Genomic DNA, 13,770 nt, shown 5'->3' with positions numbered 1-13,770 from the left:
AGTTAATACCACGAGCCATTTGTTTTAGCCATTTGTTTTGGAATGCAGGGGCAACAGGGGCAAAAGGTGATCTGGTAATTAAGGTGCCTTGTCGAGGCAAATGTAAGATATATGGCTACTTGTCTGCCATTTATGGATAGAAGGAAATATAGCTCTTTGTCTCCCATAGAAGGTAATAGGAAATGGGTGTATCTTTTATGATTGGTTCTAGCAAACAGCCAATAGGAATTTCAACCAGGCTGATTGGACAGAGGTAGCCAAAGGAGGAGCAAGGGGGCTGGGTTGAGGAAATATAAGTGCTGGCCATCAGGGCTGGAGGGCAGGCAGAGCTTTGGTAACCATATACCACTGTGCCTATCATTTATTTGTCTGACAAATAAATTATTATTTTAATTTCTCTATTGCTGCGTTGAATATTTCATTCCAGCTAAGCGTTAACCACAAGCAGGGTGCTACACTTGCTTCCTGACCCTTGGACCCCTGACCTCGTGACTCCTTGCTTCTTGATCCTCAGACCCCTGACTTTGTGACTCCTTGCTTCCTGACCCTCGGACGCTTGGCTTCTTGACTCCTTGCTTCTTTATCCTCGGACCCGTGACTTCGTGACTCCTTGCTTCTTAATCCTCGGACCCCTAACCTCATGACTCCTTGCTTCCTGGCCCTCAGACCCTTGGCTTATTGACTCCCGGCTCTCTGACCCTCGACTCTTGGCTTCCTGATTCCTGGCTTCTGGACTCCTGTTCCTGCTCCCATCCCGCCATCTTGTCCCCGGTCCCGATGTCCCCAGCCAAGACTTTGATCGCCCATGAACCAGTCCATGACAACTGAGGCAGAGCATAGCTGCTGTGACTAGAAGCCTTGTCCAATTCCCCTTTAAAGGTTGGTGGCCACCCCTGCCTCCTTTGGGAGTGATTGTCATAGTTCATGCTGCCTGAAGGACTTTATTTTGTCTAGTCCCGAAGCTTCCAACATTCAGCTTCATTCAATGCCCACAAGTTCTGGCATTATGCATAATCTTAGAAACTTCTAACAAATCACATCTTACTTAACCTTTTCTCTAAACTAAAAAGTCCCAAACGCTGCAACTTTTCCTCACAACAGAATATTGTGGTCTCATCTTCTTAGGTCGGCAATTTCCCCTAATATATACATTTTTGCAAGGCACCCCCCCAATATAATATATTTTTATATACCCAACACACCCACCCACCCCAAAAATACGCATTTTTATACACACTTTCCCCTAACATGTGCATTTGTGCAAACATTTGGTTAGAGAACAGCGCTGCAAAAGTCAAAGAAGTGAGGATTTCTAAGGAAAGCTGCCTTTTCGGCTCACGAATTGCTTCTGGGACTGCAAATTAAGTGAGCCTACATTCAAATGTATTTCTCCCACGGCCATAACCCCCGCCCGACCTCTCTCGCACATACACAATCTTTGTATAGTTGTGGCATGAGAGAGACACTTGCAAATAGCGTTCTCCGTCTCCCATACACTGCATTTAACTTGACAAGCAATTACAGACTCCAAGGACAAAGTCCAGCTTATATATCTCTCTCTGTCCCTAATCTCCTGCTGCTAAGGGACCAGGTGGGGTGAAGGGAGCTACAGGCGGGGGGGGCGGGGGGGAGAGACTTGTCTTATTACCTGGAACATAATTGAACAGGAACGCTATCCCTCTGCATAAATAGAATTTATGCTAGTTAGACTGGCACCAAGGCTATTAAGGAAATTAGTTGGGAGCCTTTTGATAAGCCAGCACATTCATTACGCTCCGGAACACAATTTGCAGGCGTTCACTGAACGTGGATACAAAGCGAAAGAATGCATGGCAGAGGGACTGCTGCTCTTGTGATTGGCTTTCGAGTCCTTTTATTTATATATTGTTTTCAGCCTATGCGGCTGTTTAGCAGCTGCATGATTGGTATCTCTGCCTAGTTATCGGTTCCACCACTATCCTCACAAACAAACAAAACCCCCGCTCTCATTAGAGCTGCTACTGTGTCCATTATTAAAGAACTGGGGTGGATAAAACTGGACTTTAAGAACATCAGGAGAGCCCTGCTGGATCCAGCCAGTGGCCTATCTAACCCAGCCCCCTGTTCTCATGGTGGCCAACCAACTCCTAATGGGAAACCTGCAAGCAGGATTCCAGCACCAGAACACTCTCTGCTCCCACAGCCTCCAGCAACTAGAGTTCAGAAGCATTACTGCCTCCAATTGTGGGGAGAGAGGGAGAGAGAGAGAGAGAGAGAGAGAGAGAGAGAGAGAGAGAGAGAGAGAGAGAACAGCCATCATGGCAAGCAGCCATCAATAGCTTCCTCCTCCATGAATTTATCCAATCCTCTTTTAAAGCCATCCAAGTTAGTGACCATCACTGTCTCCTGGGGGAAACAAGCTCCACTGTTTAACACTGCACTGTGTCCTTTCACACCTCATAACCCAGCCTTCTTTCTTCTTCTTTGGCAATCACTCGTAGCCAAGTAAGATTGTCTTCCATGAACACGGTTTTAACAGTGAGTCCGCAAGTGGCTGTGGAGGCCAATTCCGGATCCACACGTCCTTCCACAGTGGGGACATTGGTTTCCGGGCAGGAGCTGATCATTGTGTGAATTTGCCAAGCGTGCCTTCCTCTTAGCGGGTTTCTCCCTTGCGTCCTGAGTTCGAGTGTCTTCAAAGCCCATGGCACCTCTGGTAAAGGTTGTTCTCCAATTAGAGCGCTCTCAGGCCAGTGTTTCCCAGTTGTTGGTGTTTACACTACATTTTTTAAGATTTGCCTTGAGAGAGTCTTTAAACCTCTTTTGTTGACCACCAGCATTACACATTCCATTTTTAAGTTTGGAATAGAGTAGTTGCTTTGAAAGACAATCATCAGGCATCCGCACAACATGACCAGTCCAATGAAGCTGATGTTGAAGAATCATTGCTTCGACACTGGGGATCTTTGCTTCTTCCAGTAAGGGCTCTCCAATTCCTTACGCTTCACCTCAGTCACTTACCTCCCTTTATAGGGTACCTCTGGCAGCTCCCCATGCTTTTGAGGTTCAGATGGCCATGTCTAAGGGCTGAGGCTATAGTGTGGCAGTCCCTGTACCATGGAACTCGCTGCTGCTAGAAGTTTGGCAGGAACCATCTCTGCCTTTCCCCCCAGATGTCTTCTGGAAAACTGCATCATTTCAACAAGGCACTTGCAATATGAATTGTCTCTTTTTAACCAACCAGTATTTATCTATGTTTTAAATGGGTGTTGTTGTTGTTTTAAATGGACGTTATTACTGATATTATTCTAACTTTGCATGTTGTATATTGTCTTGATAGGCTTTGGTGGAAGTGTGGAACATAAATACTTTAATAAATAATTGAGTTGCTCTATCCTTCTTTCAAAAGGGATGTGGGTGGCGCTGTGGGTTAAACCATAGAGCCTAGGACTTGCCGATCAGAAGGTCGGCGGTTCGAATCCCCACGATGGGGTGAGCTCCTGTTGCTCGGTCCCTGCTCTTGCCAACCTAGCAGTTCGAAAGCACATCAAAGTGCAAGTAGATAAATGGGTACCACTCCGGCGGGAAGTTAAACAGCATTTCCATGTGCTGCTCTGGTTCGCCAGAAGCGGCTTAGTCATGCTGGCCACATGACCTGGAAGCTGTACGCCGGCTCCCTCGGCCAATAAAGCGAGATGAGCACCGCAACCCCAGAGTCGTCCATAACTGGACCTAATGGTCAGGGGTCCCTTTACCTTTTTATCCTTCTTTCAGCAATATTTGCCAGTCTGGGACTTTATGCTCCTTGATGCTCCCCTCCTTGTGCATGACAGCTTCACAACATACCATAAACACATCCTTCATTTCTTATGCTTGTGGTCAACCATATAGGTGACCAAGGTTGGTTGAGTTCCAAAGGCAGGTTTGAACCCAGATGGTGGTGGATCTAGATTATTGGTCTCATTCAGAAATGCTTGCAGTTGCTCCACAAACACCCTCTCCACCACCTTTGCCAAGGAAGGGATGGCAGTGGCCGTTCTGTAGTTGTTACACTCCATAAGGCCTAGAGTTCTGATCGCCTCACCTCAAAAATGATGTTGTAGAGTTTAGAAAACTTCAGAAAAAGGCAACTAAAATGGTGGTGTGCCTCCCCTACAAAGAAAGGTTGCAGGGATTGGGAATTAAGTTTGGAGAAAAGGTGAGTAACACATGGTGTGATAAAAGTACATAAGATGATGCATGGCATAGAGAAAGTGGATGAAGAACAGTCTCTCTCTCTCTCTCTCTCTCTCTCTCTCTCTCTCTCTCTCTCTCATATAAGCCTAGAACAGTGGACACCCAATGAAACTGCATGTCAGAAGACTCAGGACAGGCAAAAAAAGTTCTTCTTCATGCAGTGCATGGTTTAACTATGCACTCACTCCCACAGGAGACAATGGTGGCCACCAACTTGGGAAAAGGTAAAGGGACCCCTGACCAGTAGGTCCAGTCGTGGATGACTCTGGGGTTGCAGTGCTCATCTCACTTTACTGGCCGATGGAGCCAGCGTACAGCTTCTGGGTCATGTGGCCAGCATGACTAAGCCACTTCTGGCGAACCAGAGCAGCACACGGAAACGCTGTTTACCTTCCCGCTGGAGCAGTACCTATTTATCTACTTGCACTTTGACGTGCTTTCGAACTGCTAGGTTGGCAGGAGCAGGGACTGAGCAACGGGATCTCACCCTGTCGCGAGGATTCGAACCGCCGACCTTCTGATCGGCAAGTCCTAGGCTCTGTGGTTTAACCCACAGTGCCACCTGTATCCCGGCCACCAACCTAAATGGCTTTAAAAGAGGATTTTAAAAAGGTAAAGGACCCCTGACAGTTATGTCCAGTCGCAGACAACCCTGGGGTTGCAGCGCTCATCTCGCTTTACAGGCTGAGGGAGCCAGTGTTTGTCTGCAGACAGTTGTTCCAGGTCATGTGGCCAGCATGACTAAGCCACTTCTGGAGCAATGGAACACCAAAACCAGAGCAGCGCACGGAAACACCATTTACCTTCCCACCAGAGCAGTACCTATTTATCTACTTGCACTTTGACATGCTTTCGAACTGCTAGGTTGGCAGGAGCAGGGACCGAGCAACGGGAGCTCACCCCATCACGGGGATTCGAACCACCAACCTTTTGATCAGCAAGCCCAAGAGGCTCAGTGGTTTAGATCACAGCGCCACCTGTGTCCCTTAAAGAGGATTAGACAACGGGAATTGGTGGCTACAATGCTTCTGGATAGCTCAGTCAGTAGAGCACAATACAGTGGTACCTCGGGTTACAGACACTTCAGCTTACAGACGCTTCAGGTTACAGACTTTGCTAACCCAGAAATATTACCTCGGGTTAAGAACTTTGCTTCAGGATGAGAACAGAAATCATGCAGCGGCGGCGCAGTGGCAGCTTGAGGCCCCATTAGCTAAAGTGGTACCTCCGGTTAAGAACAGTTTCAGGTTAAGAACAGACCTCCGGAACGAATTAAGTACTTAACCCGAGGTACCACTGTACTTTTAATCTCAGGGTCATAGGTTCGAGTCCCACATTGGGTATATATTCCTGCATTGTGGAGGGTTGGGCTAGGTGACCTTCATGGTCCCTTCCAACTCTACAATTCTATTATTCTATGAATACCAGTTGTTGGGAAGCACAGGAGGGAAGTGTCTTCTTGGGCCCAGGCCCTGCTTTTGGGATTCTTGCAGACATGTGAATGGCCACTTTGAGAACAGGATACCGGACGAAATGGCCCAATTTCCTGATCCAGCAGGAACCTCATCTTATATTCTTAATGCAGGGACCTCATCTGATCCAAGGCCTTTTCTGGCATCTCACAAACAACCAGTCTTGTTCCTCATCTCCCTGCTACAGCTTGAGCAGCAGCCCCATGTCCCCAAAATGTCATAGGAGTCAACGAAAAATGAAAACCAGTCCTTTCCCTCTCCCCCCTGCCACGATGTGCATCTGGGGCTTCTCGTTGCGAGGCTTGGAATCGGCAGCGGAGGAGCTCATCTCTGACCTGCACTCAATCATCCTGCCGCCACTCTCGACCATTACTCAAGATGACAGAGCGGCTGAAAAGAAATGACTGTCTCTGTCGACGATGCAAAGATGGGGGTGACATTTTATGGGACTTTCCTCCTTGGGCTCAAGGTGATTGTTGGTGTCAACGACAATGACTGAACCTTGAGAAAAGTTCCCACTAGAATCTGGGTTTGGACAAGACAAGGGGGGAAAGTACTAGCATTTGTTGGGACATGTCTGTGGAGGAAACTGGGATCCTATCTTCCTGTTTTTGGGGTACCCTGTCATCTTTGGATGAAGAACCCTCTGCATGTTGGGGACGGAGGCATCAGGGCAGGCAGTTAGCCTTCTGTGGAGCTGTGCAAACTAGGCGTCAGAGTCAGTCCTACCATTATTATTAATTAACATTACCATGGTGGCTAATATCTTAACTCCACTATCCCTCACAAAGCAGCCCAGAGAGGCATGCAACAAAACAATGAAAAGATACACTTTAACGCTGAAAAATAAATCATAACTAATTATTTCAAAGTGGTCAAAAATCTCTCAACCACACAAGGTCCAGGTGAACAGGAATGTGTTTAAATTCCACATAAACGTTAATGTGGGGGCACTGTTCCTTCTAAGAACACACTCCCAGACATTTGTGGGGCCACAGGTGCTTCAGAGGAGGCTATCCAGTCCCAGAATTCAGCCGAGACAGGATGTTGTGGGCCCAGAAAGTGAGACACTGACTGGGAGTGGCCGCCAAGACCATAAAACACCAGTCCTGAAAGACCTACATTGGCTGCCAGTATGTTTCCGAGCACAATTCAAAGTGTTGGTGCTGACCTTTAAAGCCCTAAACGGCCTCGGCCCAGTATATCTGAAGGAGCGTTTCCACCCCCATCGTTCAGCCCGGACACTGAGGTCCAGCTCCAAGGGCCTTCTGGCAGTTCCTTCCCTGAAAAAGGTGAGGTTACAGGGAACCAGGCAGAGGACCTTTTCGGTAGTGGCTCCCTCCCTGTGGAACGCCCTCCCATCAGATGTCAAGGAAATAAACACCTATCTGATTTTTAGAAAACATCTGAAGGCAACCCTGTTTAGGGAAGTTTTTAATGTTTCATGTTTTATTGTTCTTTTAGTATTCTTTTGGGAGCCCCCCCAAGTGGCTGGGAAAACCCAGCCAGATAGGCAGAGTATAAGTTGTTGTTTAGTCGTTTAGTCGTGTCCGACTCTTCGTGACCCCATGGACCAGAGAACGCCAGGCACTCCTGTCCTCCACTGCCCCCCGCAGCTTGGTCAGACTCATGCTGGTAACCTCGAAAACACTATCCAACCATCTTGTCCTCTGTCGCCCCCTTCTCCTTGTGCCCTCCATCTTTCCCAACATCAGGGTCTTCTCCAGGGAGTCTTCTCTTCTCATGAGGTGGCCAAAGTACTGGAGCCTCAGCTTCACAATCTGTCCTTCCAGTGAGCACTCAGGGCTGATTTCCTTCAGAATGGAGAGGTTTGATCTTCTTGCAGTCCATGGGACTCTCAAGAGTCTCCTCCAGCACCATAATTCAAAAGCATCAATTCTTCGGCGATCAGCCTTCTTTATGGTCCAGCTCTCACTTCCATACATCACTACTGGGAAAACCATAGCTTTAACTATACGGACCTTTGTTGGCAAGGTGATGTCTCTACTTCTCAAGATGCTGTCTAGGCCTGTCATTGCCCTTCTCCCAAGAAGCAGGCGTCTTTTAATTTCGTGGCTGCTGTCACCATCTGCAGTGATCATGGAGCCCAAGAAAGTAAAATCTCTCACTGCCTCCATTTCTTCCCCTTCTATTTGCCAGGAGGTGATGGGACCAGTAGCCATGATCTTCGTTTTTTTGATGTTGAGCTTCAGACCATATTTTGCACTCTCCTCTTTCACCCTCAATAAAAGGTTCTTTAATTCCTCCTCACTTTCTGCCATCAAGGTTGTGTCATCTGCATATCTGAGGTTGTTGATATTTCTTCCGGCAATCTTAATTCCGGCTAGGGATTCATCCAGCCCAGCCTTTAGAGTATAAGTTACTTATTATTATTATTACTGGAGTTCCATGTTAAATCCTGCACCACTCTCTATCAGGACTAAATCAAGAGAGAGACCCGGGTGTTGATAGTGAAACCCTCCCTTTTTGATCTGCATTGGGGGTTGATTTGTAGCTTGCACCACAGATCACCTTTAAAATCCAATTTGGAGGCTGATGTATCGTTAACTAAAGCCTGTCGTAGCCCACAGCGCCTTGGCGATTGGGGGGCGGCCGCCGCCTTGCCCGGTTCCCATACATCACCATTCCCTTCCAATTTGGTGTCACTTTTCCCAGCACCAGACACCTGAGCCACACAGTAATTCTTGTCGTTCTTTGTTTGGTGAGGGGGTAATTTCCGTGTTGGTTTTTCGCCGGCCTCTGGATAATGCAGGCAGGATTTATAACACATGTGTTGTCCTCAGGCAGCTGTAAAGCGAAAATGGGGAAGCAATGACTCTTGTCTCACTGCACACCGCTACCCAGAGAGTAGCAGACATGGAGGCAACGGGCATCTGTTGCGAAGATGGACAGTTTTAATACCTTCTGAGAGCCTGAAGACATTTGCCTGCTGAAGGTGGCACTGTCAGTGCTGCCAGTAGCGTCGCACCTGGACACTCCCTTTCTGATATTTTTATTATTTCCCCCGATGGCTCCTTCTTGCTTAAGGCCCAGCAAGTGAGAGGTGAGGATGGTATCGATGCACAAAGGTGTCTCAGCACAAAATTATTTTCCTAGTTACTTTAAGAAATGTATACACTGCTTGACTGAGGGAGAGAAAAAGCACCCAAAACTGGTTTACGACGAAAGCAAAACAACGAAATGATCGGTGACACTTTGAAATGCTGGAAAGATTAAATCAGCGATTAATTAAAAACAGATTAAGACATACAGCAACAATAAAATGGGAATAATAATAAAAAGTAAATGACCCTGGACAGCAGACTGTGAAGTCAGCAATTCCCAAATTTTACGGAGTCTGGGAGGTTTGAATGCTCATTAGCATCCTAGGCTGCTGGCCCTCATCCTCCAAAATATATGTCAGCCTTGCTGTTCTGAAGCCATCGCCAACTTGGTGCTCTCCAGATGTTTTTGACTCCCTTTCCCATCAGCTACAGGTGCCGTTTTCAGTTTCTCTTAGTTTCTGAAACACAGATATTTTGCATGCAGATCATAGGAATGTAAGAAGAGTTGCTGGAGCAGACCAGTGGCCCATCTAGTCCTACCCTGGATGATTAAGTCCAGTCAAAGGCAACTATGGGGTTTCAGGCCGAGGGAGCCGGCGTTTGTCCACAGACAGCTTTCCAGGTCATGCGGCCAGCAGGACTAAACCACATCTGGCACAATGGGACACTGTGACGGAAGCCAGAGCACATAGAAACGGTGTTTGCCTTCCTGCCGCAGCAGTACCTACTTATCTACTTGCACTGGTGTGCTTTCAAAGTGCTAGGTTGGCAGGCGCTGGGGCACAGCAATGGGAGCTCATCCTGTCGTGGGGATTCGAACAGGTGACCTTCTGATTGGCAGGCCCAAGAGGCTCAGTGGTATAGACCACAGTGCCACCCGCGTGTACCTTTACAGCAACAATCTTCATGTCTGGATAGGCTTGTCTAAACAGAATTTTTTAGTGGGTACCAAACAGAGCAATGTGAAGGTGCCTGCCTGGTGTCCAGAAGGTAGGTGCTGCCACACTAAAATATTGGTTTCTTACCTACGACAGCGCCACGTCTGCAGATGGAAGCAGCCCAGGGGGGCAGTATATGGGGTAAAGTGATCTCACAGGTTCTAAGTTGTTAAGGGCTTTATACACACATAGAGGGAGAGATTCCTGCAATGCAGGGGATTGGACTAGATGATCTCTGGGGTACCCTCCAATTCTACAATTCTATGATTTTGACCCCAGCTCCCAGCTCCCCATGGTGATAATAATGATACTACTAATACGGTGGTACCTTGGTTCTGAAATGCCTTGGTACTCAAACAACTTGGAACTCAAACACTGCAAACCCAGAAGTAAGTGTTTGGGTTTCTGAACTTTTTTTTGGAAGCTGAACGTGCTCCTTTTTGAGTGTCACACTTCCATTTTGAGTGTTATGCGGAGTTTGCTATTTATTTTGCATTATTGCAGCTCTTCTTTTTGTGACTGGGTGGAACCCAGTTCAGCTACTGATTGATTGATTGATTGATTGATTGATTGTGTGACTGCAGTACATTGTTTATTGCTTTCATTTTATGGCTCAATGGTCTTGTTAGATAGTAAAACTAATGTTAAATTGCAGTTTTAGGGCTTGTTTTTAACAGTCTGGAACGGATTAATCGGGAAAGCGCTCCTTGGTTTTGGAACGCTTTGGTTTTGGAACGGACTTCCGGAATGGGTTAAGTTTGAGAACCAAGGTACCACTGTAACAGTGACAATGTGATAAATTACAAATGAGGACATTTTTTGTTTGTTTTTATAACACAGTGATGCAAAACTGAACTTTAAACGGAAAAATGAGAAACTGAAATTGAGAAATTGTCCATTCTACTGTGGCGGGGTCGGGGCAGGGGCATGCGTATTCTTCCCCCTAGCTGCCAGCTCCCCCTGCTGTCAATTTGGCCACCACTCATCTTGCCAAGTAGGGACACGGGTGGCGCTATGGATTAAACCACAGAGCCTAGGACTTGCCGATCAGAAGGTCGGCAGTTCGAATCCCCGTGACGGGGTGAGCTCCCATTGCTTGTTCCCTGCTCCTGCCAACCTAGCAGTTCGAAAGCACATCAAAGTGCAAATAGATAAACTGGTACCGCTCCAAAGGTAAACGGCATTTCCATGCGCTGCTCTGGTTCGCCAGAAGCGGCTTAGTCATGCTGGCCACATGACCCAGAACCTGTACGCCGGCTCCCTCGGCCAATAAAGTGAGATGAGCGCCGCAACACCAGAGTCGGTCACGACTGGACCTAATGGTCAGGGGTCCCTTTACCTTTACCTTTACCTTTACATCTTGCCAAGTGGGTGAGGAAATTCACTGACTAATTTGGTCAGGGAGGTGGCCTGTTTATAGTTTCAATTTCTCACCAAGAACATCACAGAGGTGCATGACATAAGTTAGTTACGTGCCACTCGAGAAAGGATTTCAGCCTGTCAGTCCTGCTCCCAGAGGGAATTAAAAAGCTCTATCTTCAAGATATTCATCGAGTTCGTTTTAATAATGACTGGCAGCTTTGATTACACGGTAAGTAAGCTTCCATCAGCCATCCCCAACTCAATTCCTGAGGTCAGTGTTGCACTACAACTCCTATCATCCCCAGCCAGCATGACTAGTGGTCAGGGCTGGCAAAAGCTGTGGTCCAAAATATCTGAATGGGTGAAAGCTGGATTACACTGTAACATTTTTCTTGATGTCCCAAATCTGCACTTGGGCCATGTATTTATTTTATTTTTATTTTTAGTGATCTGAACATCTGGCTTAATGCAAATAATTATTTGATCAATCAGGCTGCTTTTTATTTATTTTTTTAAAAAATGGGGTTATTAACTTCTTGCACTTATCTGGAAGTTTTGGAGCAATCAAAACACTTCAGGCACATTATCTCTGCACTCCTTACAACAACCCCGCAAAGCAAGTGGGTTTAAAAAAAATAAAAATCCCCAAACAGTGGATGCGATGTCGGAGTGAGAGAGACGTCTAATCAATTAAAGGATCTGCTTCAATCAGTTGGCAGTCGGGATTGTGATTGCCAAGCAGCTTTGCTTAGGTGGCTTCAATCACATATACACCTTCAATCAGCACCTGCCGAAAAGCAATCATTTATTTGGGGGGTGAAATGGGTGAGTTCAGCAACAAAATATTGCAGCGCATCCCCTGTCACGAAAGGAGTCTCTGTGTCCAACCATTCCCTCCACTTTCCAACTTTCTAATTTTAATAATATTTTTACTCGTTTTACAAATTTTTATATATATTAACTTTAACCATTTCAAACATTGAAATAAAAGGTTCGTTTGAACCTTCGGACCCCCTTCCCTCCCTCCATTTAAAATTAGATTTTCTGCATCTTTTACCATTATCCATCTGTTACATATCCATAGTTACCATAGTTAATTCCACATTGCAAGCGTCATTACATCCCTGCCAATGATTTTAACCATTTACAGTGGTCTTTTAAGTAAGTTAGGAATTTACTCCAGTCTTGGATCTTCCTGGTTTCTGATCTTCCCCGTCAGTTTCGCCATCTCTGCATATACTTCATCCGTTCCGTCTGCCGTTCTTCTCTTCTTGGTACTTCTCCTTCTTTCCATCCCTGGGCTAGTAGCATTCTCGCGGCCGTCGTGGCAGACATAAAGAATCTTTCATGCTCTCTTGGTGTCTCTTCACCTATTATACCTAACAAAAGAGCTTTTGATTTTTTAAACAAATGTATTTTAAACATTTTCTTTAGTTCGTTATATATCATTTCCCAGAAAGCTTTTACCAATGTACATGTCCACCACATATGGTAAAAAATACCCTCCTTCCCAACACAAATTTGAACTCGTTTTGTACATTTCTACAATTTGATTCAGTGTTAGATACCAACGATACATCATTTTCATATAATTTTCTTTCAACGAACAGCATGCAGTAAGTTTAATTTCCTCTTTCCGTAACTTTTCCCAAGATAAAAGTTGCATATTATACCCAAAATCTTTAGCCCAGTGTATCATCACTGCCTTGATTTCTCCATCTTTTGTATACCATTCCAGAAGTAATTTGAACAGTCGACTTTCCGACTTTCAATCAATATTCCACAGGTACTGAGCATGCTCAGTCCTCATTCGGCTGGGTTCCCCCCCCCCACACACACACACACTTTGGTCTTAAAAAGAAAAGAAAAAAAACAATTCTGTACTTCTGCAAACCTCTGAGCATCACTGTGCTGATAATTCCTTCCTTCTCATTTCACTCCCTAGACGCATTTTGTCTGGAATCCTTTTGGCATGAAACACCTGAGTTTGCCATTAGAAGGAATGATTATCTCTGCACTGGGGCAATTGGAAGAAAACTCTGCTCGCCCACTGGCGTGATCAGAGTGTTTGGAAAGGAGCCATCATTTCATGGCTGCGTTTCAGGTTGGCTTTTCCTCCTAACAGCCCCTTGGTGGACGTTTTGGGATTCACATTGAGCGAAAAGCCTTCTTTCCCCATCCCTGGCTTGAAGCCAGCAGATGACAAGTGTGAACCGTGTGTGTGTGTGTGTGTGTGTGTGTGTGATGCTCTTGCTAAGGTTTAAAAAACAGACATCCATCACAGCCTCCCCAAAGTAGGGACCTGATTTGCTAGGGGAGAAGCAGGTCCCCCACTCCAGCATCAGGCAATTGCCGGTTGCAATAATGGCTGGTAATTTAGATACAGGAGCAGCAAACTACAGACTCCGTCAACAGCGGCATTACATTTTGCGAAGGAGTCCAGCCTGTAAACATTTAAAAAGGAGGGCCCTTTTTATTACTGTATTTACAACACAAAGCAATTTGGTCCAAATGAAGCAAGAGATTAAACTCTTTCCCTCGCTTGCCAGCCTAAGGTAGAAGATTCCTGGTAGGCAGGGCAAAAACAGATGCGTAGAAAGGCTTGGATGCCTTCCAGACAGGCTATATTCAGTGGCAGAGCTTCTGCCTTCCATGTAGAAGGTTGCAGGTTTGATCCCTGACAACTCCAGGTGGGGCTGGGACTGTCCCCTGTCTGAA

This window comes from Podarcis cretensis, assembly GCF_951804945.1.
Source record: "Podarcis cretensis genome assembly, chromosome: 16".
Classification (NCBI taxonomy): domain Eukaryota; kingdom Metazoa; phylum Chordata; class Lepidosauria; order Squamata; family Lacertidae; genus Podarcis; species Podarcis cretensis.
This window is presented reverse-complemented; position numbering follows the sequence as displayed.